At 45.8% G+C, this 27459-nt stretch overlaps 1 pseudogene across 1 annotated transcript in view; it reads left to right on the top strand.

The window, feature by feature from the left end:
- Positions 1-9940: 9940 nt before the first annotated feature.
- Positions 9941-27459, top strand: part of LOC309564203 (trypsin-like) — a 43365-nt pseudogene continuing 25846 nt past the window's right edge. The window contains exon 1 of the transcript in view: positions 9941-9991. The product of the transcript in view is annotated as a trypsin-like (transcript). The remainder of the gene's footprint in view (positions 9992-27459) is intronic.

Here is a 27459-nt window from a genome sequence, read left to right as displayed (position 1 = left end):
GAGATGTGAAGGAACAGGAATTGGGGTGATCTAAGGTGTGAATGTGTATGAATTGGGATGATCTGAGATGTGAAGGGGCAGCAATTGGGGTTTATCTGAGTTTTGAAGGTGCAGGAGTTGGGCTGATCTGAGATGTGAAGTTGCAGAAACTGGGGTGATCTGAGATGTGAAGGTGCAGAAACTGGGGTGATCTGAGATGGGAAGGTGCAAGAATCTGGCTGATCTGAGATGTGAAGGAACAGGAATTGGGCTGATCTGAGGTGTGAAGGTGCAGGAATTGGGCTGATCTGAGGTGTGAAGGTGTAGGAATTGGGGAGATCTGAAATGTGAAGGTGCAGGAATTGGGGTGATTTGAGATATGAAGGTGCAGGAAATTTGGTGGTCTGAGGTGTGAAGGTGCAGGAATTTTGTTGATCTGAGATGTGAAGGTGCAGGAATTGGGGTGATCTGAGATGTGAAGGTGCAGGAATTGAGGTGATCTGAGTTGTGAAGGTGCAGTGACTAGGGCTGATCATTAGCAGTACAACTATGAGTATAAAACATTGAAAAAATATTCAACCCTAGGATGCTAATTTTCACAGGCTGAATAGCTATCTAATGCTTATACAGTATATTGATGTTTATTCTAGGAAAGGTTGCTGACCTTTAGTCTAGTTTATATGTTCTTGAAGCATATCATGAACTTCTTCTTAAACCTATTTTAAACTAATCAGCAAACAATTTAGAACCTTGGCTGAGTTATTAATCCAGCAAAACACACATCAGAGAACACTGAGCTCATAAACATGCTGCAGCCTATATATTGTTATTATACAATATTTGTATTTGAATAATCTGTAGCTACAATGATGAATAAGTTTAGCTGTAGCTGAAATTCAAGTACATGTATACCTGAACAGAATGATATTTAGTTTGCTAATCTATTTTACATATATAGATTTTTTTTTAAATACCTGTTTTAATGTTTTTACTTCTTATTTATTTATCTTATTTACTTGTTTTTTAAGTAAATTACTGTTCCTACCAGCCACTTCCTATCTACATGCACTCCAGCGATGACCGCGTGGTCTTTCTCAGGGAGGGATTCCACAGCAGACTATGTTTGCATAATATGTATTTTTGCGGCAATTTGTTTTCTCCATTGGAAGCCCAAGTAACAAGGTGACAATAAAGGAGTACAATTGAATTACAGAGACAGGGTGTTGTAACTCTAAAACAGGAATGCCCGATCAAGAATCTTCATGGTCGGCCCACCAGCTACTATTTTATTGAAATCTGCAGATTTAAAAAAATGAAAATTACTTTTTTTATGATAACACGGTACAGTTTAAATTATATTTTAGTGATTGGGTTACATTTACTTTAAAGCCAAACTTAATGTAAAAAAGGAACATTCTCAGTGTAGTATAAAAACACCTGTAGAGTGCTGTATTTAATTAAAAATGTCCTTTTAAGAAATGAGCGGAGGACAGATAATACATGGTAGCAAGAAAATAAGTCCATTTGCTCAGTAAAACAATTTTTTTTCTTTTGGTGGACATGAAGCCAGGACATTTGTAAATTAAATTATCTGGGTCCCATGTTGTATCTGGTTAACATCTTAAGAGGCTAGCTGGTAAGGGCGATGGGAATTCTTTGTTTCTGATGGGCATTGTCCTTCCATGTACAGCTTTCTGCAAAGGCTAGTTATAGGTTGGGCTGTTTGACACTTTTTTCCATAATTAAAAGTTTACTAGCTTGTCAATTCTAAGATATTGTCTGATCTAAGATAAGAAGGTGCAGGAATTGGGTCTGATCTAAAATGTGAATGTTCAAGAATTGGGGGTGATATGAGGTGTGAGGGTGCAGGAATGGGGCTGATCTGAGGTCTCAATGTTCAGGAAATGGGGTGATCTGAGATGTGAGGGTACAGGAATTGGAAATGATCAGAAAAGTGAAGGTGCAAAATTTTGGGTGATCTGAGGTGTGAAGGTGCAGCAATTGGGCTGATCTGAGATTTGAAAGTGCGGGAATTGGGCTGTTCTGAGGTGTGAGGGTGACACAATTTGGTCTGTTCTGAGGTATGAAGGTGCAGGAATTGAGCTGATCTGAGATGTGAAAGTGCCAGAATTTGGGCTGATTTGAGGTGTGAAGGTGCAGGAACTGGGCTGATCGGAGGTGTGAAGGTGCAGCAATTGTGTCTGTTCTGAGGTATGAAAGTACAGGAATTGAGCTGATCTGAGATGTGAAAGTGCAAGAATTGGGCTGATTTGAGGTGTGAAGGTGCAGGAATTGGAATGATCTGAGTTGTGAAGGTGCAGTGACTAGGGCTGATCACTAGCAGTGCAACTATGAGTACAAACATTGAAAAAAATATACAGCCCCAGGATGCTAATGTTCACAAGCCCAACAGCTATCTAATGTTTATATAACAATGTTTATTCTAGGAAAGGTTGCTGACCTTTAGTCTAGTTTATATGTTCTTGAAGCATATCATGAACTTCTTAAACCTATTTTTTTTTTGAACCAAACAAACGTTTATTGAGTTAAGCATAACATAGAAACATACAAAAGAAAAAATACCGTCAGACATTTGCACAAGTACAGGAGTACATAATCAAAAAATGCAAGCCTCACACTGGGAAAAAAGTAAAAGGCATAAGAGTCAAACAGTAAGATAACAATACACAGGACGGGTCATAAGCAGAGCCGAACTACCCATCTCAGTCCAACTCACAGTAGAGGCCATGGGCGCAGGCCCAGAAACCAGTCGCTGTGTCAAAGCATAAACGTACAGTATCCACTGTCTCCTAAGTCTCGCATGTGTCAGGGGCCTCCAGCCACCTGTCCCATATTTTGTTGTACCTTTTGGGGCAACCCCTATTAGCATACATGACTTTCTTGAAAGGGAGAGTAGCGCAAGGGTAGGGGACACAGGCTGCATCCATTTCAAGGCTATTACTTTCCTAGCAGTAAACAGGGTCTCCCGGAGAAATTGAACCATATGTTTGTCTGCATCCGACTCGGGAAGTATCCCAAGTAGGCATAGCTTGGGGTCCAGGGTAGTCGGGCATCCCATGCGGTCATGCAGGAACTGGACAACCTGCGTCCAAAATCCCTGCACGCCCGAGCAGGACCAAATCATGTGCCCGAAGGTGCCCGGGGAGTGAGAACACCTGGGGCATGCAGAGGAGCGGGAGGAGTCAAAGCGAGCCAGTCGCACAGGAGTAAGATACGATCTGTGGACAATATAGATTTGAGTTAGCCGGTCCGACAATTTAGGAGAAACCAAGGTGCAAGCTTCCAAGGCCTCGTCCCACTCCTCGTCCCCCAGCTCTCCAGCATCGCTCACCCAGGACCCCCGCACCCCATATGCCAGAGCAGTCACCCGTTTGGTGCCTAACATTTCATAGAGCAACAAAATGAGCTTGCGGTGTTCCTGGCCCCTGATCACCTCAAGTATGTCAACTGACGGTAAGTCCGGGATGGCATGGGCAAATTGCCCTCTCAAAGCGTGGGACAACTGCAAATAATAAAAGTGCATGGATGCCGGGAGTTGTAATTCCTCCTGGAGTAGGCTAAAAGACTTAACAGACCCAGCAGAGACAACATGGGATAGCAAATATACATTCCTACAGATCCACACCCCAGGGTCAGGGATATGGAGAAGCTCCGGCAGCTGACGGTTAAACCACAAGGGAGTCATGGAATGCAAAGTCGCATCCCCGGTTCTGGACAACGCCAGGTCCCAGACCCGCCTATGATGGAACAAGAGACTTCCCCGAGGAGCCACAGGCGTAGACCCGGCAACACCTATAGGACATCACAGAACGGGTGAGGGAGCCGCGACTCCACACCTCTGCAGACCAGCGCCATATACCTGACCGAGTCCTGTTTATCCAGATGAAAGAAATGCGACAATTGGGCAGCTAGGTTATACCTTGCCAATTCAGGAACCGCCATGCCCCCTAACTTGGAGGGTTTCTGGGTGTGCTTCCAGGACAGCTTGTGTCTGGAGGAACCCCAAATAAATGATCGCAGCAAGCTCTCTAGAGTCATAAAGTATCTATACGGAATATAAACCGGAGAGTGCCACAGCAGGTATAGGATTTTGGGGAGCAGGATCATCTTCACCAGGCCCACCCTGCCCATGACGCCCAAAGGCAACCTAGCTCAAACCTGCGTTTTGTCCTTAACCAAGGCAAAGAGGGGTTCAATATTTAACGGGATATAGTCAGGAAGGGATCTAGTCACCCGGACCCCAAGATGCTTGAATTCCGACACCCGCGACAGGGGGAGCGACGCTTGGTCAGCTGCTGGGGGGAAACTGTCTATTGGAAGGACGAGGGACTTGTCCCAATTGACCGTCAGGCCATAAAATCTCCCGAACCGCTGTATGACCTCCAGGGCACGCCTCAAAGAGGGTCCGGAGTCTGCCAGGTACAGGATCATGTCGTCTGCGTACAGCCCAATAAGCTCCTCAAGGTCCCCGCGGCGGAGGCCCTTAATGCCTGAGTCCGCCCGGAGGGCCATCGCAAGTGGCTCGACCTCCAGGGCATACAGCAGTGGGGAGATTGGACACCCCTGACGCGTGCCACGAGAAAGAGGAAAGGACCTAGAAGTACAGCCATTGGCCACCACCCGAGCCCGAGGTTGACTGTATAATACTGTAAGCCATTTTATGAACTTCGGACCAAACCCAAATTTACGGAGACACTGCCACAAGTAGGACCACTCGACGGAATCAAAGGCCTTGGCGGCATCCAAAGTCACAACAACCCTGGTACCGACACAGTCATGGGGGGCCTGCATGTTCATGAACAAGCACCTGGTGTTGAAGGCCGTATTCTTGGCTGGCATGAATCCCGTCTGATCGGGGTGTACCTTGGCCAGGATTTTAACATCGCACTGTAACAGTGAGATGGGCCTGTAGGATTCCGGATACCAGGGATCCTTGCCAGGCTTGGGGAGCAAAATGATCAGTGCCTCACACATCGAGGCAGGTAGAGAGCCCAACTCAAATGCCGCCTCAAACACCGCAAGCAGACGGGAGGTCAAGGACTCCGCATACTGCAAATAAAACTCGATGGGGAGGCCATCAGATCCAGGCGCTTTAGCCCTAGCAAAACTAGAAATGGCAGAGACTATTTCGGTCCGAGAAATCGGGGCCTCAAGCACCGCTACCTGTTCAGGGGTCAGTGCAGGGAACTCCAGGGTATCCAGCAAACCTGTCAGATCCAACGGGTCATAATCCACCTTAGAGGAATAAACCTCGCTAAAGTACGAAGCAAATAGCTCCGCCACAGCCTCTGAATCCGAGGAGTCCCCCAGCACCGAAGGGTAAAGTGTAATCACCACGGGCGGTCTATCGTCCATATGTGCCAAATAGGCAAGCAATTTGCCCGATCGCTCGCCATGCTCAAAAACGCGTTGCCGGCTGAAAAATAATTTATGATTAGCCCGTTCCTGGAACATATGGTCCAGGGCCCTAGACCGTAGTTTGAGTTGGGAAAGTGCGTCCGGCGTCGGAGAGCCGGCATATTCAGCCTCCAGTTCAGCCAATTGACGTTCAGCAGTAAGTAGGTCGGTCCGCGACGCCCTGCGATGTCGAGCTATACGCGACGTCAAAAGTAAACGTGCATGGCCCTTGAAGGCCTCCCACACAGTTAACGCGGAAGCAGTGTCAGAGTTGGAGCTGAAAAAAAAGTCCCATTCTGTCGTCAAGGAGTCAATGTCCGGGATAGTCTTGAGCCAAAAGGGATTCAAGCGCCAATGTCTCTGGGGAGGGGCGGTAAGTGGGGACAGAGTAACCATGTACGGGGCGTGGTCCGAGAGCAGTCTCGGGCCAAAGCGGGCACCCAGAAGCCTGGGCAGAAGGGCCTGGGAGATCCATATACCATCAATCCTAGACATGGTGGAGTGGGTCGTGGAGAAGCACGAGTAGGCCCGTGCAGTGGGATGTAAACACCTCCACGAGTCAAAGAGGTGACAGCCGGACAACAATCTATGGAAGCGCGTGGCTCTATCCGGGCAGGGTGGGGAGCCCGGGGCACCCACCCTATCCAGAAACGGATTGGAGACCGTATTAAAGTCCCCCATCCAGACTGCAGGAACCGAGGGGTACCTCGCCATAAACATCATGCCCTCCGTCAGAAGGGTAGCACTAAAGGGGGGAGGAAAGTACCAGGCTAAAAGAAGTATGTCATGCCCCCCTATAGCTCCAGCCACAAAGACATACCTACCCAAGGGGTCCGTCACCACCTCCCTCACCGCGAAAGCCACAGACCAGGAGACCAGCAACGACACACCCCTCGAATGAGAGGAGTGTGACGCATGAAAAGCCCAGCCGACCCACGGTCTGCGGATGGCCCCGAGTAAGTTACCCTCAGCATGCGTTTCAACTAGTGTAATGACATCCGCCCTCTGTTCCTTGAGGTAGGACAGGATAACGGTGCGCTTGACCCTGTCTCGGATGCCCCGCACGTTCCACGTAAGAAAGGTCAGCCCTGCCATATCATCAAGGAGGAGAGAACATGTCGTGGCACAGGACGTGGACAGCACTCCGGGACAAGTTTAAACTGCACCCGCCGCCCATGGCCCGAAATCCAGGAGTCCAACCAAACAGTGCGAAAATATAGGGTAGTGCAAATACATGTCAGTACACAAATCACATAGCATAACTCAATAAACATAAACCCCCACCCCCCACCCAGCCCAACACACACCCCAACTTGTGTGAGCATCAATCCCAGAACCAAACAGTCCACAGGCAGCAGTGACCAGCCGCCCCGGGTAGTTCCACCAAAAGGCGAAGCCCCCCAGGACCAACCAGAGCACCACGAACCCGTGGGGGCGAAGAGGGGTCCCATCTGGAACGCAACAGTGAGCACAAAACATGACATCGAAAATTCACAGTACCCATTGCATAGAGGCCTCCCGGCCGGAAGGCAAAAATAGAAAGAAAAAGTCTGTATCGGCAAACCAGATGAGAAAAAGAAAAAAGTTCCAGGGGGGAGGGGGAGGGAAAGGGTTCCGTTCGACCAAGGGGAGTCAAAAGGGGGGCAGGTAAAAGGTAAACAGGCATCCCACGAAGGAGTTCATTCCAAGGATACTAGAGTGTCAGGGGGACAAAGGGAGTGCCGACACGAGCTTCCAAGGCATGTAGGGCAGGTGAAGGAAGTGAGAAGCAATGGGAGAACCATCAGGGCAGTTCAGGCTGAAGTACGTACAGTCTTCCAATGTACTCAGGGGCGGGGAAGGGGCAACAGACTCACCGCTCACGGCAGACGATCCAACCAGGCTATCGCAGCGTCAGGATCCTCGAAAAAAATGTACTCTATCCTCACCAACCACTCGTAGCCTGGCCGGGTATAACATCGCATACTTGAGGTTGCGGGTCCTAAGGCACCTCTTGACTTCTCCAAACTGGCTGCGCTGCTTCTGGACTTCCGCCGAGAAGTCCAGGAACGCCATGATGTTATGGTTGTCCAGTGGGATATTCCCCCGCTCCCTGGATAGCCGGAGCACCGCATCCCTATCCCGAAAGTTCATGAATCGGGCGATAAAGACCCGGGGTGGTGCACCTGGGGGCGGCTTCTTAGCTGGCATTCGGTGCGCCCGTTCCACAACAAAGGCCTGCGAGAATGCCTCCCTGCCGTATGATTTAACCAGGAGATCTTCCAGGAACGTGGCAGGGAACGACCCCTCCGCAGCCTCCGGCAAGCCAATAAAACGAACGTTATTACGCCGGGCTCTGTTCTCCAGGTCATCCTGTTTATGTAGCAAGAACTGTATATCCCTGGCGGCCTGTTCAGCAGCGTTCTGTATGGGGGGTAAATCATCCTCCACTCTGGAGAGCCGTCCCTCGGCTTCCGACATCCTGCCCCTCAACTTCTGAAGGTCCTGCCTGAGCAAGGATATGTCCACCTTTACCTCCTCTATTTTTGTGGTAAGGGACGCCTTGCAGTCCGTGATGGCAGCCAGGATGATCGCCTGGTCCACAGCCTGTGCCGCTGCAGTGGGAGCTGGCTGGGACGGTCCGCCATTTTGGGCCACGCCGCTCACCTCTTGGCGCCGAAACTTCTCCAGCTTAGCCGCCGCTTCGGATGGCCGTTTCGGTGGAGACATGACCAGGGCTGGATGGCGGTGTCCACCGGCGGTCGGAGGTAAGGGTATCGCTCGAGTTCGGAGCCGCAGGATAGCTTAAACGGAGATCCGCCGGGAGAGCCTCTCTAGAACACGTCTGCTCACATAGGTCTTCAGGCCACGCCCCCCCTCTTAAACCTATTTTAAAGTAATCAGCAAACAATTTAGAACCTTGGCTGAGTTATTAATCTAGCAAAACACACATCAGAGTACACTGAGCTCATGAACATGCTGCTGCCTATATATTGTTATTACACAATATTTGTATTGGAATAATCTGTAGCCACAATGATTAATAGGTTTAGCTGTAGCTGAATTTCAAGTACATGTAAACCTGAACAGAATGATAGTTAGTTTGCTAATCTATTTTACATATATTGATTTTTTTTTTAAATACCTGTTTTAGAGCCGGTTCACACTGGGGCGACTTGTCAGGCGGGTCGCCTGCCATAGATTAGCACGGGACCCGTTCTAATAGGAGCGACACAAGGGTCCTGAGCTACTTTGGGGCGACCTGGAGCGACCTGCATTGACTTTAATGATATGAAGTCCGTGCATGCCGCTCCGAGGTCGCGGTGCGAGCTGCGCACCGCAACTTCACAGGTCGCCCCGGCAAGTCGGGTCGCCTGTATGTGAACGGGCTCTTAATGTTTTTTCTTCTTATTTATTTATCTTATTTACTTGTTTATTAAGTAAATTACTGTTCCTACCAGCCACTTCCTATCTACATGCACTCCAGCGATGACTGCAAGGTCTTTCTCAGGGAGGGATTCAACAGCAGATATATGTTTGCCTAATATGTATTGTTGCGGCAATTTGTTTTCTCCATTGGAAGCCCAAGTAACAAGGTGACAACAAAAAAGTTTAAATTATATTTTAGTGATTGGGTTACATCTCCTTTTTTTTTAACACACTTTATTGAAATTTTTTCAAACAGTACAAAAGTAAATAATACAAATGTATAAATGAGAAAAAAAAACAATGTTTTGTTATATGTATACATTAGCGAGATGATTATGTCAAAACCAAACAGACAACCTAGAGTGGCGTTGCTCGTCTTGCCAATGCTACATGCAACCTGGGGAAAGAGGTTAGATTAAGAGAGAGATAGAAAGAGTAAAGTAAAAACCAGAGAGGGTGAATAAAAGGGGGGGAAACAGGGGAGGGAGAGGGGAGCAATAAGCAATGAGGGGGGAGAGGGGAATACCTTGGTAGGAAAGGTTATATAACAATAGCTGGCAAAGTCCTTGTGCATCTCAATTGAGCGCAAACGAGCCAATTGGATAATTGCTTCAACAAAATAAGAAAGAAGGAAGGAGGAGGTCTATCCGGGAAACCTCCTATTGAGGTGGGTGAGATAGGAGATAAGACAAGAGGGTGGGCACTGTGCGAGTTCCAAGAGTCTATAGATGTTCATAGGAGTGAGTAACGTAAGAGATGCGATCATGAAGATGTTTTGGGTTTACAGTCACTTCACTTTGACTGGCTCATGAATGGTGGCGAGGGGAGGATGGAAGGAGTAGTGAGGAATAGGGAGACAACGGCGTGTCCCCATAGGTTGTGTAATTTTGCAGGCTGAACGATTTGTCCTCCAGTAAAGGGAACTTGGCAAGGAAATAGTCCCATTTGGAGGAGAACCATGAGGTGGGACCTGAGGTAAATCAAATGTCTATAAGATCCTTGCTGAGCAATTTGGTTAGTTCCAATTGTACATCCTTGAGTGTAGGAGGGGATGCCACAGTCCATTTGTTGAGAATGGCTCTCCTGGCCAGCATAAAACAAGTAGAATTCCAGGCTTTATGAGTTGTAAGTAGCGATGATTGTGCTTTATCCAGGCCGAGGGCTCTACCATCAAGGAAACCAGACAGTAAGATGACAGGGTTGCCAGTAGGAGAGAGACCTGTGACCGAAGAAACAAACTTATCTACCCAGTGCCAGAATGTAGAAATGGCTGGGCAAGATCATAGTCTATGGGACAGAGTGGGTCTTTGTAGTAGGCACCAGGAGCATTTTTGTGGATTTGTCGAGTCCTTCGACATTGTAAAGGGGGATAGGCTCTGTGAAAAATTTTCAATTGGTGTTCCCTCCAGAATTCATTTGTAATGGAAGTGCAGGTTGTATTATATCCCATGAGGATGCGTTGTTGAAGGATGTCATAGTGGAAGTCCTTTTGACATGGTGAAGACTGAACCGGGGCCTTTCCTCAATGACCGGTATGAGTTGATGGGCTTGTATATATCAGATATGCAAAGTTTGTTAAGTTCCAACAAGGTGTCCAGTAGAGAGGGGTGGAAGCATTGAAGTTTGTCTTGGCAAAGTCATGTTGCAAAGTGTATAGCTTGTTGCAGGTGGAGGAAATGTCCAGTCGGTATCTGATGTTTTGAGCATATGTCCTGCAATGGGAGTGGGAGACCCGAGGAGGAATTGAATATTTGTGAAAATGTTTTCAGTCCCTTAGAGGGTCATAGGGAGAAATCACAGTAGCGGCAGGTATGATCAAAATGGGGGTGACCCTCCAGAGGTAAGTGTTTGGTTATTCGAGGAGACAATTTAAGCAGTTTGCTGATCTTCCGCCACGTTATAATGGTAAATCTCAAGAGATGGTTAGATTTGAGGTGAGGAGGAAGGGATGCTACAGGGCAGTGCAGAAGGGCACTCAGGGAGTAAGGTGCCCCCATCTAAGATTCAATGCGATAATAAAAAAAGCAGGATTGACCTGACAACCAGTCCAGACCAATTCGCAGTAGGCATACTAGATTGTACTTTGAGATGTCAGGCAAGTTAGTCCCTCCCTACTTTTTCGGTAGAAAAAAGTTTTTTGAGGGCAATAAGGGGATGTCTCTTCCGCCAGAGGAATGACTGAAGAGCTTTATATATTGTTTGGGAGTCTTTGTGTCTGTTCAGAAGGGGGATAGTTTGTAAGGGGTAAAGGAGTTTGGGGAAGCTAACCATTTTAAATAAATTACACCTTCAAAGGAAGGATAAGGGGAGTTCTGACCACGCTTCCAATTGTTTTCTCATTATATTTTTGATAATTGGGGGAAAATTTAGAGAATAAATGGAAGATGGGGATTTCCCTATTTTAATACCCAGGTATTTGATGTGAGATTTGGCGATTGAGAAAATGGATAGTGCTGTCCATGGAGGGGGCCTAGTGTGGAAGAGAGGGAGAACTTCACTTTTGGAGAAGTTCATTTTGAGCCATGAACAAAGGCGGAATGTGGTGAAGATGTCGTGGATCTGAGGGATGTCCAGAGAGGGGGATTAGAGGTGAAGATGAGAATGTCATCTGCGAATAAGGCCGTGCGGAGTTCCTGGTCTCCAATCTGTACACCATGCAGATGAGGGTGTGAGATTAAGAAACGTGATAGGGGTTCCATAGCCATGTTAAATAGAAGGGGGAAAGAGGGCACCCCTGTCTAGTAGCCTTGAAAAGGGGAAGGACGCCGAGATTTGACCATTAGTGATGACATTGGCACAAGGGGAAGAATACATGGCTGTGGCGAGATGCAGAAAAGGACCTTCGAATCTGAATCTCTGGAGAACTAAGTTGAGCCAAGAAAAGCTGACATTATCGAATGCCTTTTCTGCATCTAGTCTGGGTTACATCTACTTTAAAGCCAAACTTAATGTAAAAAAGGAACATACTCAGTGTAGCACAGCACCACCTGCTGGACACCCACCTCTGTACACAATGCCACAGATGTAAAAAATGAACATGCTCAGTGTGGTATACAACCCCTGTAGATTGCTGTATTTGATTAAAAATGTCCTTTTAGGAAATAAGTGGAATTACAGATAATACATGGGAGCAAGAAAAAGATCTCAGTTTGCTTAGTAAAACACATTTCTTTATTTTTTGTGGACATGAAGCCAGGACATTTGTAAATGAAACTATATAGGTCCCATGTAGTATCTGGTTAAAACCTTAAGAGTCTTCAGCTACAATCTAAAAAGCTGGTTGTTTTTCAGGCTAGCTGGTAAGAGTGATGGACATTCTTTGTTTCTGATGGGCATTGTACTTAAATGTACAGCTTACTGCAAAGGCTAGTTATAGGTTGGGCTGGTTGACACTTTTGCGCATAATTGATAGTTTACTAGCTTGTCAATTAAAAAGCCTGGCCTGCTCTTCAATGACCATGGCCCATCCTGATCTAATATAAGAAGGTGCAGGAACTGGAGATGATCTGAGATGTAAAGGTGTAGGAAATGGGTCTGATCTGACATGTGATTGTGCAAGAATTGGAGTGATATGAGGTGTGAAGGTGCAGTAATCGGGCTGATCTGTGGTCTGAATATGGAAGAAGGGAGAGATGTTTGCATACGGCGCTACCTGTTTGAGCAGTTATTCCAAATAAAAAAGAGGGGTAAAAAACCCCCTACACAAATTATATGTGCACAAAAGAAAAAGTCTCAGTGTTGAGTGAAGTGCCAAGGAGACTAGTGAAAGGGGTGGATTGACATGCACCCCTTAGAAATAAAGTGCTCAGTGCAGAATAAATATTATAAACAACTGCTCATATATATAAAATCAATAAATAAAAAGTGCACACAAGTGTCATAAATCATTTAATGCCTGATGGCAGTGCCAGTGAAACACAAAAGATACACAATAACGGTGAACAGTAGTGTTTAAAATATGTCACTGACAAAAAATAAAAATATAAAAACACCTTACAAGTGGTGTATAAAAAACGTGGGTAGGTGATATTAAAAGGTGAAACAGAAATGTCTGAAACTGTGATACCAAAAGGTAACGCTCTCACCCTATTTCCCTTTTCTGGGCCAGGTGTATAGTGAATAGCCACAGAGAGGGGGATTCCTATGGGTCCGGGGTACCTTCAGGCTAAAGTGAGTCACTCTGGGAGCTGCCTCCCTCTGATATGCCAAATCTGTGGTGCTCAAGCAGAAATAGGGACCCCTATGGCGTAGTATACGAGTTATAATACAGTAGCAAGAGAAAGAACTTACATTCGGACCGATCGCTTCAGCTTCAGAAAAAACGGACGCCGGTGTTCCGTGAGAATTACCTACCAGTGAGAAAAACCTACCCCTCGTCACTTCCGATTCACGGCACTGTATGTAATGCAGCGGGTACATTAAAACAGCTGTGCTGCAATACGAGTCATCTCCACTCCTATCCCTGTCACTTCCCTCATCTGGGCTAGTAAATATAAAAGCGGCGGCGGGTGTATGAAAACATAAATGACGGAGCCGAGAGCCGCTTTTATATTTTCTAGCCCAGATCAGGGAAGTGACAGGGACAGGAGCGGAGATGACTCGTATTGCAGCCCAGCTGTTTTATGTAACCGCCGTGTGGGTAGGTTTTTTTCACGGTACACCGTGATCTTTTCAGACTAGTGCGCATGCGCACTAGTCAGCTCCTCAGCTGTTACATTAGGTATCCGGGGCTGTGAGCATGCGCACTGCTGCGCTGCTCAGCTGTTCCTGGCCGGAAGTGACGAGGGTAGGTTTTTTCTCACGGGGTAGGTAATTCTCACGTTACACCGGGATACTTCCGCTTCCACGTTCCACGGCTCTGAACCACTAAACCGGAAGTGACGTGTGGCGTACGTAGCTCCGCCCTACACATTTCATCATCAGACGTCTACTGGAGTGGCGCCATCTGACGTACTCCTGGCCTGTCTTATAGCCCAACGTATCCTAGCAACCAGTGTACACAGCGCGGCCATGTTGGTGCTCTCGTGAAAAAGCCGACCGGCGGACATATTACTACACCCATACATTCGGTCAGCTCTGCATAGGATATTTGTATTCTCATAGGCTAATTACATCATACGTGATCAGTCCGAATGACATACAAACAAATACACAATAATACTTTATTAAAAATGACAATATTTTAAAACCCAATGTTAAAAGCAAATTGTATGTGTGTTATAAGAGAGAGGATGTATCTAGGACTATATCCTCTGAAGATACCCTCTCAAGAAAAAAATGTGTCACTATTCTTATGGTCATGTGTGACACACAAAGTATTATTGTGTATTTGTTTGTATGTCATTCGGACTGATCACGTATGATGTAATTAGCCTATGAGAATACAAGTATCCTATGCAGAGCTGACCAAATGTATGGGTGGAGTAGTATGTCCGCCTATCGGCTTTTTCACGAGAGCACCAACATGGCTGCGCTGTGTACACTGGTTGCTAGGATACGTTGAGCTATAAGACAGGCCGGGAGTACGTCAGATGACGCCGCTCCAGTAGACATCTGATGACGAAACGCGTAGGGCGGAGCTACGTACGCCACACGTCACTTCCGGTTTAGTGGTTCAGAGCCGTGGAACGTGGAAGTATCCCGGTGTCCATTTTTTCTGAAGCTGAAGTGATCGGTCCGAATGTAAGTTCTTTCACTTGCTACTGTATTATAACTCGTATACTACGCCATCGGGTCCCTATTTCTGCTTGAGCACCACAGATTTGGCATATCAGAGGGAGGCAGCTCCCAGAGTGGCTCCCTTTAGCCTGAAGGTACCCCAGACCCATAGGAATCCCCCTCTCTGTGGCTATTCACCATACACCTGGCCCAGAAAAGGGAAATAGAGTGAGAGCGTTACCTTTTGGTATCACAGTTTCAGACATTTCTGTCTCACCTTTTAATATCACCTACCCATGTTTTTTATACACCACTTGTAAGGTGTTTTTATATTTTTATTTTTCATCAGTGACATATTTTAAACACAACTGTTCACCGTTATTGTGTATCTTTTGTGTTTCACTGGTACCGCCATCAGGCATTAAATGATTTATGACACTTGTGTGCACTTTTTATTTATTGATTTTATATATATGAGCAGTTGTTTATAATATTTATTCTGCACTGAGCACTTTATTTCTAAGGGGTGCATGTCAATCCACCCCTTTCACTAGTCTCCTTGGCACTTCACTCAACACTGAGACTTTTTCTTTTGTGCACATATAATTTGTGTAGGGGGTTTTTTACCCCTCTTTTTTTATTTGGAATAACTGCTCAAACAGGTAGCGCCGTATGCAAACATCTCTCCCTTCTTCCATACATTGCACCCCTGTTTTTTCAGGGTTGGGTTTGTGGGAGCTTACACCTGTATTTATATATTTTTCCTATATTTGAGTCATTCCATAGCGCTGGTCACCTTTGTGTTTCATTCACTGTGGTCTGAATGTCCGGGAAATGGGGTGATCTGAGATGTGAAGGTGCAGGAACTGAGGCTTATATGAGATGTGAAGGTGCAGGAATTGGGGTGATCTGAGATGTGAAGGTGAGAGAATTGGGCTGATCTGAGATCTGAAGGAGCAGGAATTGGGCTAATCTGAGGTGTGAAGATACAGGAATTGGGGGGATCTGAGAAGTGAAGGTGCAGGAATTGGGGTGATCTGGGGTGTGAAGGTGCAGGAATTGGGGTGATCTGAGGTGTGATGGTGCAGGAATTTGGGTGATCTGAGGTGTGAAAGTGCAAGAATTGGGGGGATCTGAGGTGTGAAGGTGCAGGAATTGGGGTGATCCGAGATCTGAAGGAGCAGGAATTGGGCTAATCTGAGGTGTGAAGATACAGGAATTGGGGGATCTGAGGTGTGAAGGTACAGGAATTGGGGTGATCTGGGTGTGAAGGTGCAGGAATATGGGGATCTGAGGTGTGAAGGTGCAGGAATTGGGGTGATCCGAGATCTGAAGGAGCAGGAATTGGGCTGATCTGAGGTGTGAAGGTGCAGGAATTGGGGTGATCTGAGGTGTGAAAGTGCAGGAATTGGGGTGATCTGAGGTTTGAAGGTGCAGGAACTGAGGCTGATATGAGATGTGAAAGTGCAGGAATTGTGCTGATCTGAGGTGTAAAGGTAGAGGAATTGGGGTGATCTGAGATGTGAAGGTGCAGGAATTGGGGTGATCTGAGGTGTGAAGGTGCAGGAATTGGGGTAATCCGAGGTGTGAAGGTGCAGGAATTGGGGTGATCTGAGGTGTGAAGGTGCAGGAATTGGGGTGATCTGAGGTGTGAAGGTGCAGGAATTGGGGTGATCTGAGATCTGAAGGAGCAGGAATTGGGCTGATCTGAGGTTTAAAGGTAGAGGAATTGGAGTGATCTGAGATGTGAAGGTGCAGGAGGTGGGGTGATCTGAGGTGTGAAGGTGCAGGAATTGGGGTGATCTGGGGTGTGACGGTGCAGGAATTGGGGTGATCTGAGGTGTGAAGGTGCAAGAATTTGGGTATCTGAGGTGTGAAAGTGCAAGAATTGGGGTGATCTGAGGTGTGAAAGTGCTGGAATTGGGGTGATCTGAGGTGTGAAGGTGCAGGAATTGGGGTGATCTGGGATGTGTAGGTGCAGGAATTGGGGTGATCTGGGGTGTGAAGGTGCAGGAATTGGGGTGATCTGAGGTGTGAAGATACAGGAATTGGGGTGATCTGAGGTGTGAAGGTGCAGGAATTGGAGTGATCTGGGGTGTGACGGTGATGGAATTGGGGTGATCTGAGGTGTGAAGGTGCAAGAATTGGGGTGATCTGAGGTGTGAAAGTGCAAGAATTGGGGTGATCTGAGGTGTTAAAGTGCAGGAATTGGGGTGATCTGAGGTGTGAAGGTGCAGGAATTGAGGTGATCTGGGATGTGTAGGTGCAGGAATTGGGGTTATCTGGGGTGTGAAGGTGCAGGAATTGAGGTGATCTGGGATGTGTAGGTGCAGGAATTGGGGTGATCTGAGGTGTTAAAGTGCAGGAATTGGGGTGATCTGAGGTGTGAAGGTGCAGGAATTGAGTTGATCTGGGGTGTGAAGGTGCAGGAATTGAGGTGATCTGGGGTGTGAAGGTGCAGGAATTAGGGTGATATGAGTTGTGAAGGTGCAGTGGCTAGGGCTGATCATTAGCAGTACAACTATGAGTACAAACATTGAAGAAATATACAGCCCCAGGATGCTAATGTTCACAGCCCCAACAGCTATCTAATGCTTATATATTGATGTTTATTCTAGGAAAGGTCGCTGACCTTTCGTCTAGTTTATATGTTCTTGAAGCATATCATGAACTTCTTCTTAAGCCTATTTTAAACCAATCAGCAAACAATTTAGAGCCTTGGCTGAGTTATTAATCTAGCAAAACACACATCAGAGTACACTGAGCTCGTGAACATGCTGCAGCCTATATATTGTTATTACACAATATTTGTATTTAAATAATCTTTAGCTACAATGATTAAAAATTTTAGCTGTGGCTGAAATTCAAGCACATGTAAACCTCAACAGAGTGACATTTATTTTGCTAAACTATTTTATATATATTGATTTAAAAAAAAAAAAAAACAGTTTGAATGTTTTTACTTTTTATTTATTTATCTTATTTACTTGTTTTTTAACCACTTGCCGACTGCCGCATGACTATTTAATGCGGCAGTCAGCCGCTCCTTGGCTAAGTGGCGTAGACCTACGTCGCTCGGCGTAGACCTACGTCACTACGAGCGCACGCCGCCGGTGGTGCGCTCTCGCCCCTGCTCGTTCCCTGCCTTCCCCACGCGTGTGACCAGCGGCTCCGATGTCCGCCGGCCACTCGCCATCTCCCTCAGGAGAGGGAGAAAGACAGACGGCTGATGTAAACACAGCCGTCTGTCATTCTCCCTTAGATCATGACAGAGGCCATATGATCCTGCTATGTAGGGTTGTATGTCTCTGTGATGATCTAACAAGCCACGCCTCCTGACAGTTAGAATTACACCCCTAGGGACACACTTAACCCCTTGATCACCAATAAAGTTAACCCCTTCCCTGCCAGTGTCATTTTTAGAGTAAAAGTGCATCTTTATAGCACTGATTACTGTAGTAATGTCACTGGTACCCCCAAAAGTGTAAAAAATGTCAGGCAGGGGTCCGATCTGTCCGCCACAATGTCGCAGTCCCGCAAAAAAAACGCAGATCGCCGCCATTACTAGTTAAAAAAAAAAAACAATTAAAAAAAGACATAAATCTTTCCCGTAGTTAGTAAACGCAATAACTTTTGCGCAAACCAATCAAAATACGCTTATTGCGATTTTTTTTTACCATAATATGTAGCAGAAAACAAATTGGCCTAAAATGTTAAAAAATTTTGATTTTTACATTTTTTTTGAGAATTTCATATAAAAAAATGTGAAAAATATTGTTATTTCTTCAAAATTGTCGCTCTTTTTTTGTTCATAGCGAAAAAAGGAAAAATCGTACAGGTGATCAAATACCACCAAAAGAAAGTTCTGTTTGTGGGAAAAAAAGGACATCAATTTAATTTGGGTACAGTGTCGCACGACCGCGCAATTGTCCGTTACAGTCACGCAGTGCCGAATCGCAAAATAGGGCCTGGTCTTTGAGCAGCCAAATCCTCCAGGGCTTAAGTGGTTAAAGCGGAGTTCCAACCAAAAGTGGAACTTCCGCTTTAGGTATTTTAACCCCCTGACACGCCGCGGCACCCTGAACAGAAGTTCTCCTCTCCCCCTCCCTCCCTGCAATCTTCTGGGACATGCCAGAGGTCCCAGAAGATTGCCGGCCAATCAAGACGCGCAGCGTGACTCGCGCATGCGCAGTGGGTACCCGGCTGTGAAGCCGCAAACTGTCACAGCCGGGTGCCCACAGCAGTGATGCCGGCGCCGCCGAGACCGGAGGGAGAGGATCGAGGCTTCGGGCGGCCGCATCGCTGGACCGTTGGACAGGTGAGTGAAATGGCTGGAACTCCGCTTTAAGTAAATTTCTGTTCCTACCAGCCACTTCCTATCTATATGCACTCCAGCGATGACTGCGTGGCCTTTCTCAGGGAGGGATTCAACAGCAGACTATGTTTGCATAATATGTATTATTGCGGCAATTTGTTTTCTCTATTAGAAGCCCAAGTAACAAGGCGACAATAAAGGAGCAGAATTGAGTTACAGAGACAAGGTGTTGTCACTCTATAACAAGAAGTGCCTGATCAGGAATCTTCATGGTAGGCCTGCCAGGTACAATCTAATTGAAATATGCAGATTTAAAAAAAAAAGTACTTTTTTATGATAACACAGTAAAGTTTAAATTATATTTTAGTGATTGGGTTACATCTACTATAAAGCAAAACTTAATGTTACATAGTTAGTGAGGCTGAAAAAAGACACCAGTCCATCCAGTTCAACCTTTGATGAGTGTATGTGTGTGTGTGGGTTTATGTTAATAGTACATTGTATACCCCTGTATGTTGCGGTCGTTAAGATGCCCATCTAAAAGTTTTTTTAAACTATCGATGCTCCTCGCTGATACCACTGCTTGTGGAAGAGAATTCCACATCCTTACTGCTCTGACGGTATAGAACCCCTTACGCAGTTTAAGGTTAAACCACTTCTCTTCTATTTTTAGCGAATGGCCGCTTGTCCTTTTGTGTTCCCTTTCGCTGAATAGTTTGTTCCCTATGCTAGGGTCGCCAGTACGGTATTTGTACATTGATATCATATCCCCTCTCAAGCGTCTCTTCTCCAGAGAGAATAAGTTCAATGCTTGTAGTCTTTCCTCATAGCCAAGATCCTCCAGTCCATTTATTAGCTTTGTTGCCCTCCTCTGGACTCTCTCCAGTTCCAGCACATCCTTCCTGAGGACCATCACTCAGAACTGGACGGCATACTCCAGATGCGGTCGGACCAGTGTCTTGTAGAGTGGGAAAATTATTGTTTTACCTATGAAATGAATCCCCTTTTTAATACATGCCAATATTCTGTTGGCTTTGCTTGCAGCAGCTTGGCATTGCATGCCATTGCTGTGCTTGTTGTCTACTAGGACCCTCAGATCCTTTTCCATCTTTAATTTCCCCAGAGGTTCTCCCCCTAGTGAGTAACTTGTGTTCGTATTTCTGGCACCCAAATGCATTACCTTACATCTTTAAACATTAAACCTCATTTTCCATGTAGATGCCCATCCCATTATTTTGTTCAGGTCATCTTGTAAGATTACCACATCCTGCGTAGAAATTATTGCCTTCCTTAATTTAGTATTGTCCGCAAATACAGAGATTGAGCTGTTTATCCCATTCTCTAGGTCGTTTTTGAATAAATTAAATAGGATTGGACCCAGGACTGATCCTTGGGGGACCCCAATTTCCACACCAGACCATTCTGAGTACTCCCCATTTATTACCCCCCTTTGGACTCATTCCTGCAGCCAGCTTTTAATCCAGGTACTCACCCTATGGTCCATACCTACGTACCTTAGTTTGTACAGTAAGCGTTTGTGGGGAACTGTATCAAATGCCTTTGCAAAATCCAGATACACCACATCCACAGGCCCTCCTTTATCTAGGTGGCAGCTCACTTCTTCATAGAAGTTTAATAGATTGGTATGGCAAGAGCGATTTTTTATGAATCCATGCTGATTACTACTAATGATACCGTTTTCATTACTAAAGTGTTGTATATAGTCCCTTATCATTCCCTCCAATATCTTACAGACCTTTGATATTAGGCTAACCGGCCTGTAGTTCCCCGGGATATATCTCGGCCCTTTTTTAAGTATTGGTACCACATTGGCTTTTTTCCAACTAGCTGGTACCATTCCTGTCAGTAGACTATCGATAAAAATTAGGAACAATGGTCTGGCTATCACCTGGCTGAGCTCTTTAGGGACCCTTGGGTGTAAGCCATCTGGTCCCGGTGACTTATTTATGTTAAGTTTTTCAAGTCTAGCTTTGTTAACCATGAGGGTGCTTCTTGTGACATGTTATTAACTTTAACATTACAAGCTGGGTTAATGTAGCCCCCCAATTCCTTTGTGAAGACTGAGGAGAAGAATTTATTTAGCACCTTCGCCTTCTCTCTGTCCTTTGTAGCCAGATTCCCTTCATTGTCCTTTATGGCGCCAATGTGTTTTGGCCTCACTTTCTTACTATTTATATACTTAAAGCGTAACTCCACTTTTGTTGAGAAAAAACATTCCCCTCTGGGTGATCTCTGTACATTACAAGGATTATAACAAACTTTGTTGCAGATTCCTTCCTTTTGTTATTCTGAAGAAATCCTTGCTTGTTCCTCTCTGCCTCTGTGCTGAGTGAGTCTAATGGGAGTGATTTCATAATTATCATGCAGCTGTGGCAGCTGCAGAGCATTTCTTGTTGCATTCTTTGTAATTTTGGAATGCTGCCAATGACCCCTCAGCCTTGTATTTTTTGAAGGCCTTTTCTTTAGTTTTTATATGCATTTTTACATTGGAGTTTAGCCACCCAGGGTTTATTTTAGCTCTTTTAAACTGATTCCCCGTTGGAATACAGTGGCATCTTTATTTAGTATGTTCCTAAAGCACTCCCACTTTTCCTCGGTCTTCTTTGTTCCTAGGATTTTATCCAATTTAATAGCGTCTAGCACAGAGTGCAGTTTAGGGGAAATTGGCTCTTTTGAAATTCAGTGTTCTTGTATTACCCTTGTGTTTCCTATTTCTATGATTTATACTGAAACTAATTGACCTATGGTCACTATTTCCTAAGTTTCCACACATTTCTACATCCGCAATCAGGTCTGTAGTGTTAGTAATTAGTAGGTCTAGTAACGCATTGTTTTTTGTTGGTGCGTTCACCATCTGACCCATGAAATTGTCCTGCAAAACATTTAGGAAATGGCAAGCCCTAGATGAATGTGCGGGTTCCGTCTATCCAGTCTATATCCGGATAATTGAAGTCCCCCATTATAACGACATTTTCTATCCTTGCTGCAATTCCAAGCTGTGATAGGAGGTCCGTCTCCCCCTCCTCCCTCTGGTTTCGAGGCCTATATTACTATCCCCATTAGTACCTTTGCTTTGAAGCTCCACCCATAGGGATTACCCCTCCTCCCTAGCTCCATTAGTGATATTGTATCTCATATTCACTTGCAGATTGTTCTTGATAGAACCTCCTCCTTTTTTACCCTCTCTATCTCTACGATAACGGGAATACCCCTGAATGTTTTCCAGCCAATCATGAGAGCTGTCAAACCAAGTCTCTGAGATTCCCACAAAATCAAAATCCTCCTCGTACATTAGCAGCTCCAGTTCTCCCATCTTGTTGGCCAGACTTCTAGCATTGGTATACAAACCTCGTAATTTAGTCTGGTTGCATACTGTATCCTCGTTAGATGTTATGAGGCTGCACCTTCATTTTTTCAGCCTACCTACCTTTTTTTGGCTTTCTGGTCACCCTACCGCTAATGCCTCCAACAATGCCCGCTGAACCTTGCTCCCCGCTGGCTAATTCTACATCTGGTCCCTCCCTCCCCCCATAGCCTAGTTTAAAAGCCCCTCTAACTTTTTGGCCATCTTCTCTCCCAGTACGGCTGCACCTTCCCCATTTAGGTGTAGTCCATCCCTACTAAAGAGCAAGTCGGCCCAGTTCTCCAGGAACTTAAACCCCTCCTTACTACATCAGCTCCTCAGCCACTTGTTAAACATAATCTCCCGCTGCCTCTCTGGCATGGCTCGAGGTACAGGTAGTATTTCTGACAATATTACCTTGGAGGTCCTACTCCTCAATTTAGCTCCCTAAAATCGTTTTTTAGGACTCTCCACCTTCCTCTAACTTTGTCATTAGTACTCACATGTACCATGACAGCTGGGTCCTCCCCAGCCCCACCAAATAGTCTGTCCACCAGATCTGTAATGTGCCGAACCCGGGCGCCCAGTAAACAATAATCAGTTCGTCGCTCACATTTTTTTTCGACAGATTGCCCTTTCTGTCCTTCTAATAATGGAGTCCCCTACCACCTGCCCCTACCTCCTGCCCTCACTGGATGAGTTCTTCCCCTGGAAGCTAGGGGCATTGTTCTGCTCAAGCAATGCTGGTACCTGACTGGTTTCCCCAACTTTACGCAACAGGGCAAATTTATTAGGATGTTCCAGCCCAGGACTGGCTTCCTTGACTCTTTCCCCTCTACCCTTCCTAACTGTCACCCAACTACTCTGCTCTGGTGCCTGCCCCTTTGTCTCTCCACCCGCCTCTGTGCTGACCCCTGCCGGCACCTGCCAGTACGTTCCCAGTTCTCTTTAAGTATGGAGATTCTTCTCAGTGTTGCCAGTTGCTTCCCTAGATTCAGGACCTGAGCTTCTAGGTAAGCAATATGCTTATATTTTGTGCAGCTGTATTCACCCTCAATCGCATGATCGAGGAACGCATACATGCCACAGGATGTACACTGAGTCGCATCTCCACACCTGCTGGCATCGTACCCACTACTCAAATGGGTATTGGGGGTTCCACTCTGTCCGATTAACTCTTAACTAGCTTCCTGACTCAAATTTCTCAGCACACAGTTACTCTTTAGTCACACACAGTTACTCAGCAATATTCAACACTACACAGTTACTCCACTAAGGTACTCCCAATACTTAGGTATTCCCTTACTCAGGTATTCACACTACTCAAGTACTCCACAGCACTCAGTTACCCCACAGCAGTCCCTCCACAGCACTCAGCAGTACTCTGTTACTCCACAGCACTCAGCAGTACTCTGTTACTCCACAGCACTCAGCAGTACTCAGTCACTTCACAGCACTCATTCACTCTGCAGTACTCAGTCACCCACAGTACTCAGCCACTCACAGTACTCAGCAGTATTCAGTTACTCCACAGTACTCAGTCCCTCTGTAGCACTCAGTCACTCCGCAGCACTCAGTCACTCTGCAGTACTCAGTCACCCACAGTACTCAGCCACTCACAGTACTCAGCCGTATTCAGTTACTCCACAGTACTCAGTCCCTCCGTAGTACTTAGTCACTCCGCAGTACTCAGCCACTCACAGTACTCAGCAGTATTTAGTTACTCCACAGCACTCAGTCACTCCGCAGTAATCAGTCACCCACAGTACTCAGCAGTACTCAGTCCCTCCGTAGTACAAAGTCCCTCCGTAGTAATCAGTTTCTCCGTAGTACTCAGTCACCCACAGTACTCAGCCACTCACAGTACTCAGCAGTATTCAGTTACTTCACAGTACTAAGTCCCTCCGTAGTACTCAGTCACTCCGCAGCACTCAGTCACTCCGCAGTAATCAGTCACTCACAGTACTCAGCCACTCACAGTACTCAGCAGTATTCAGTTACTCCACAGTACTCAGTCCCTCCGTAATACTCAGTCACTCACAGTACTTAGCAGTATTCAGTTACTCCACAGTACTCAGTCCCTCCATAGTACTCAGCCACTCCACAGCACTCAGTCACTCCTCAGTAATCAGTCACCCACAGTACTCAGCAGTACTCAGTCCCTCCGTAATAATCAGTCCCTCCACAGTACTCAGCCACTCACAGTACCTAGTTACTCACAGTACTCAGCAATACTCACCCAGTGTCCCCACTACACTCCATCAGCCAGTCACAGTCAGTCTGTTATCTATTTGTTGTGCCTCCCCTGTACTGTCTCTGTAGGGCTTGTCAGTTTCCTCCCTCTCCCCTTGTCGGCCTGTCACTCCCTGATCTGCTTCTGTCACACTCCCATATACTCTCCCTCCAGTATGTGGATACATTCATCTGCCTCTGTCACCTCCTGGTCCCACCTTGGCTCCTCTATCAGGCAGCCAGCATTGTGGAGTGATGCTGTCAGTCCCTCCCGCCGCCTTTGCTCCCGGGCCCCCAGTCACTCTCTGTCTCGGGGGGGGTCACAGTTTGCGGTTCCCATGCTTACTCACACACGCTGAGCTCAGCTGTCACTGATCTCTGTGCCCATGCTCAGTGTAGTATACAACCCCTGTAGAGTGCTGTATTTAATTAAAAAATGTATTTTTAGGAAATTAGTGGAGGACAGATAATACATGGGAGCAAGAAAAAGAAGTCCATTTGCTCAGTAAAACAATTTTTTTTCTTTTGGTGGACATGAAGCCAAGACATTTGTAAATTAAATTATCTGGGTCCCAAGACATTTGTAAATTAAATTATCTGGGTAGTATCTGGTTAACATCTTAAGAGTCCCCAGCTACAACCTAAAAAGCTGGTTGTTTTTCAGGCTAGCTGGTAAGAGTGATGGAAATTCTTTGTTTCTGATAGGCATTGTCCTTCCATGTACAGCTTACTGCAAATGCTAGTTGTAGATTGGGCAGGTTGACACTTTTTTGCATAAGTGATAGTTTACTAGCCTTTCAAACACAAAGCCTGGCCTGCTCTTCAGTGACCACGGCCCATCCTGATCTAAGATAAGAAGGTGTAGAAATTGGAGATGATCTGAGATGTGAAGGAGTAGGAATTGGGTCTGATCTGAAATGTGAATGGGCAAGAATTGGGGTGATATGAGGTGTGAAGGTGCAGGAATTGGGCTGATCTGAGATGTGAAGGTGCAGGAATTGGGCTGATCTGAGATGTGAAGGTGCAGGAATTGGTCTGATCTGAGGTATGAAGGTGCAGGAAATGAGGCTGATCTGAGGTGTGAAGGTGCAGGAATTGAGGCTGAGCTGAGGTGTGAAAGTGCAGGAATTGGGGTAACCTCAGATGTGAAGGTGCCCGAAATTAGGGCTAATCTGAAGTGTGAAGGTGCAAAAATTGGGGTGATCTTAGGCGTGAAGGTGCAGGAATTAGGGTTATCTGATATGTGAAGGTGCAAGAAGTAGGGTTATCTGAGATGTGTAGGTGCAAGAACTGGACTGACATGAGGTGTGAAGGTATACAAATTAGGGCTGATCTGAGGTGTGAAGGTGCAGAAATTGGGGTGATCTAAAATGTGAAGGTGCAGGAATTGGGGCTGATCTGAGATGTGAGAGAGCAGGAATTGAGGTGATCTGAGGCGTGAAGGTGTAGGGATTGGGGTGATCTGAAATGTGAATGAGCAGGAATTGGGGTGATCTGAGATGTGAAGGTTCAGGAATGTGGGTTGATCTGAGGTGTAAAGGGGCAGGAATTGGGCTGATCTGAGGTGTGAAGGTGCAGGAATTGGGGTGATCTGAGATGTGAAGGTGTAGGAATTGAGGTGATCTGAGATGTGAAGGTACAGGAATTGGGCTGATCTGAGATGTGAAGGTGCAGGAATTGGGGTGATCTGGGGTGTGAAGGTGCAGAAATTGGGCTGAACTGAGGTGTGAACATGCATGAATTGGGGTGATCTGAGATGTGAAGGTACAGGAATGAGGGTGAGCTGAGATGTGAAGGTGCAGGAATTGCGGTGATATGAGATGTGAAGGTGCAGGAATTAGGGTGATCTGAGATGTGAAGGTGCAGGAATTGCGTTGATATGAGATGTGAAGGTGCAGGAATTGGGGTAATCTGAGGTGTGAAGATACAGTAATTGGGGTGATCTGAGGTGTGAAGGTGCAGGAATTGGGGTGATCAGAGGTGTGAAGGTGCAGGAATTGTGCTGATCTGAGACGTGAAGGTGCAGGAATTGGGGTGATCAGAGGTGTGAAGGTGCAGGAATTGTGCTGATCTGAGGTGTGAAGGTGCAGAAATTGGGGTGATCCGAGATCTGAAGGAGCAGGAATTGGGGTAATCTGAGGTGTGAAGATACAGTAATTGTGGTGATCTGAGGTATGAAGGTGCAGGAATTGGGGTGATCTGGGGTGTGAAGGTGCAGGAATTGGGGTGATCTGAGGTGTGAAGGTGCAGGAATTGGGGTGATATGAGTTGTGAAGGTGCAGTGACTAGGGCTGATCATTAGCAGTGCAACTATGAGTATAAAACATTGAACAAATATACAGCCCTAGGATGCTAATGTCCACAGGCCCAACAGCTATCTAATGCTTATATATTGATGTTTATTCTAGGAAAGGTTGCTGACCTTTAGTCTAGTTTATATGTTCTTGTAGCATATCATGAACTTCTTCTTAGACCTATTTCAAACCAATCAGCAAACAATTTAGAACCTTGGCTGAGTTATTAATCTAGCAAAACACACATCAGAGAACACTGAGCTCGTGAACATGCTGCAGCCTATATATTGTTATTACACAATATTTGTATTTGAATAATCTTTAGCTACAATGATTAATAATTTTAGCTGTGGCTGAAATTCAAGCCCATGTAAAACAGCTGAATTACATTTATTTTGCTAAACTATTTTATATATATATTAAAAAAGAATAGCGCACACATGCAAAAGAAATGACTAACAAATATGGAGACAATCCATAAATGAAAAATGTGTGCGCTATTCTTTTTTAAAATGCATGTCGCTTGGTTCATAGCTGCACCAGCTTTAGAATTGCATATTCAGAGTTTGCTCCCCCTACTTTTTGCTTGTTTATTTTATATATATTGATTTTAAAAAAAAAACAGTTTTAATGTTCTTACTTTTTATTTATTTATCTTATTTACCGGTACTTGTTTTTTAAATAAATTACTGTTCCTACCAGCCACTTCCTATCTACATACAATCCAGCGATGACTGCGTGGCCTTTCTCAGGGAGGGAATCAACAGCAGACTATGTTTGCATAATATGTA

Source organism: Pelophylax lessonae (assembly GCF_965119305.1).
Source record: "Pelophylax lessonae genome assembly, chromosome: 9".
NCBI lineage: Eukaryota > Metazoa > Chordata > Amphibia > Anura > Ranidae > Pelophylax > Pelophylax lessonae.
The sequence above is the reverse complement of the archived record's forward strand: the minus strand, read 5'-3'. Positions and strand labels throughout refer to the sequence as shown.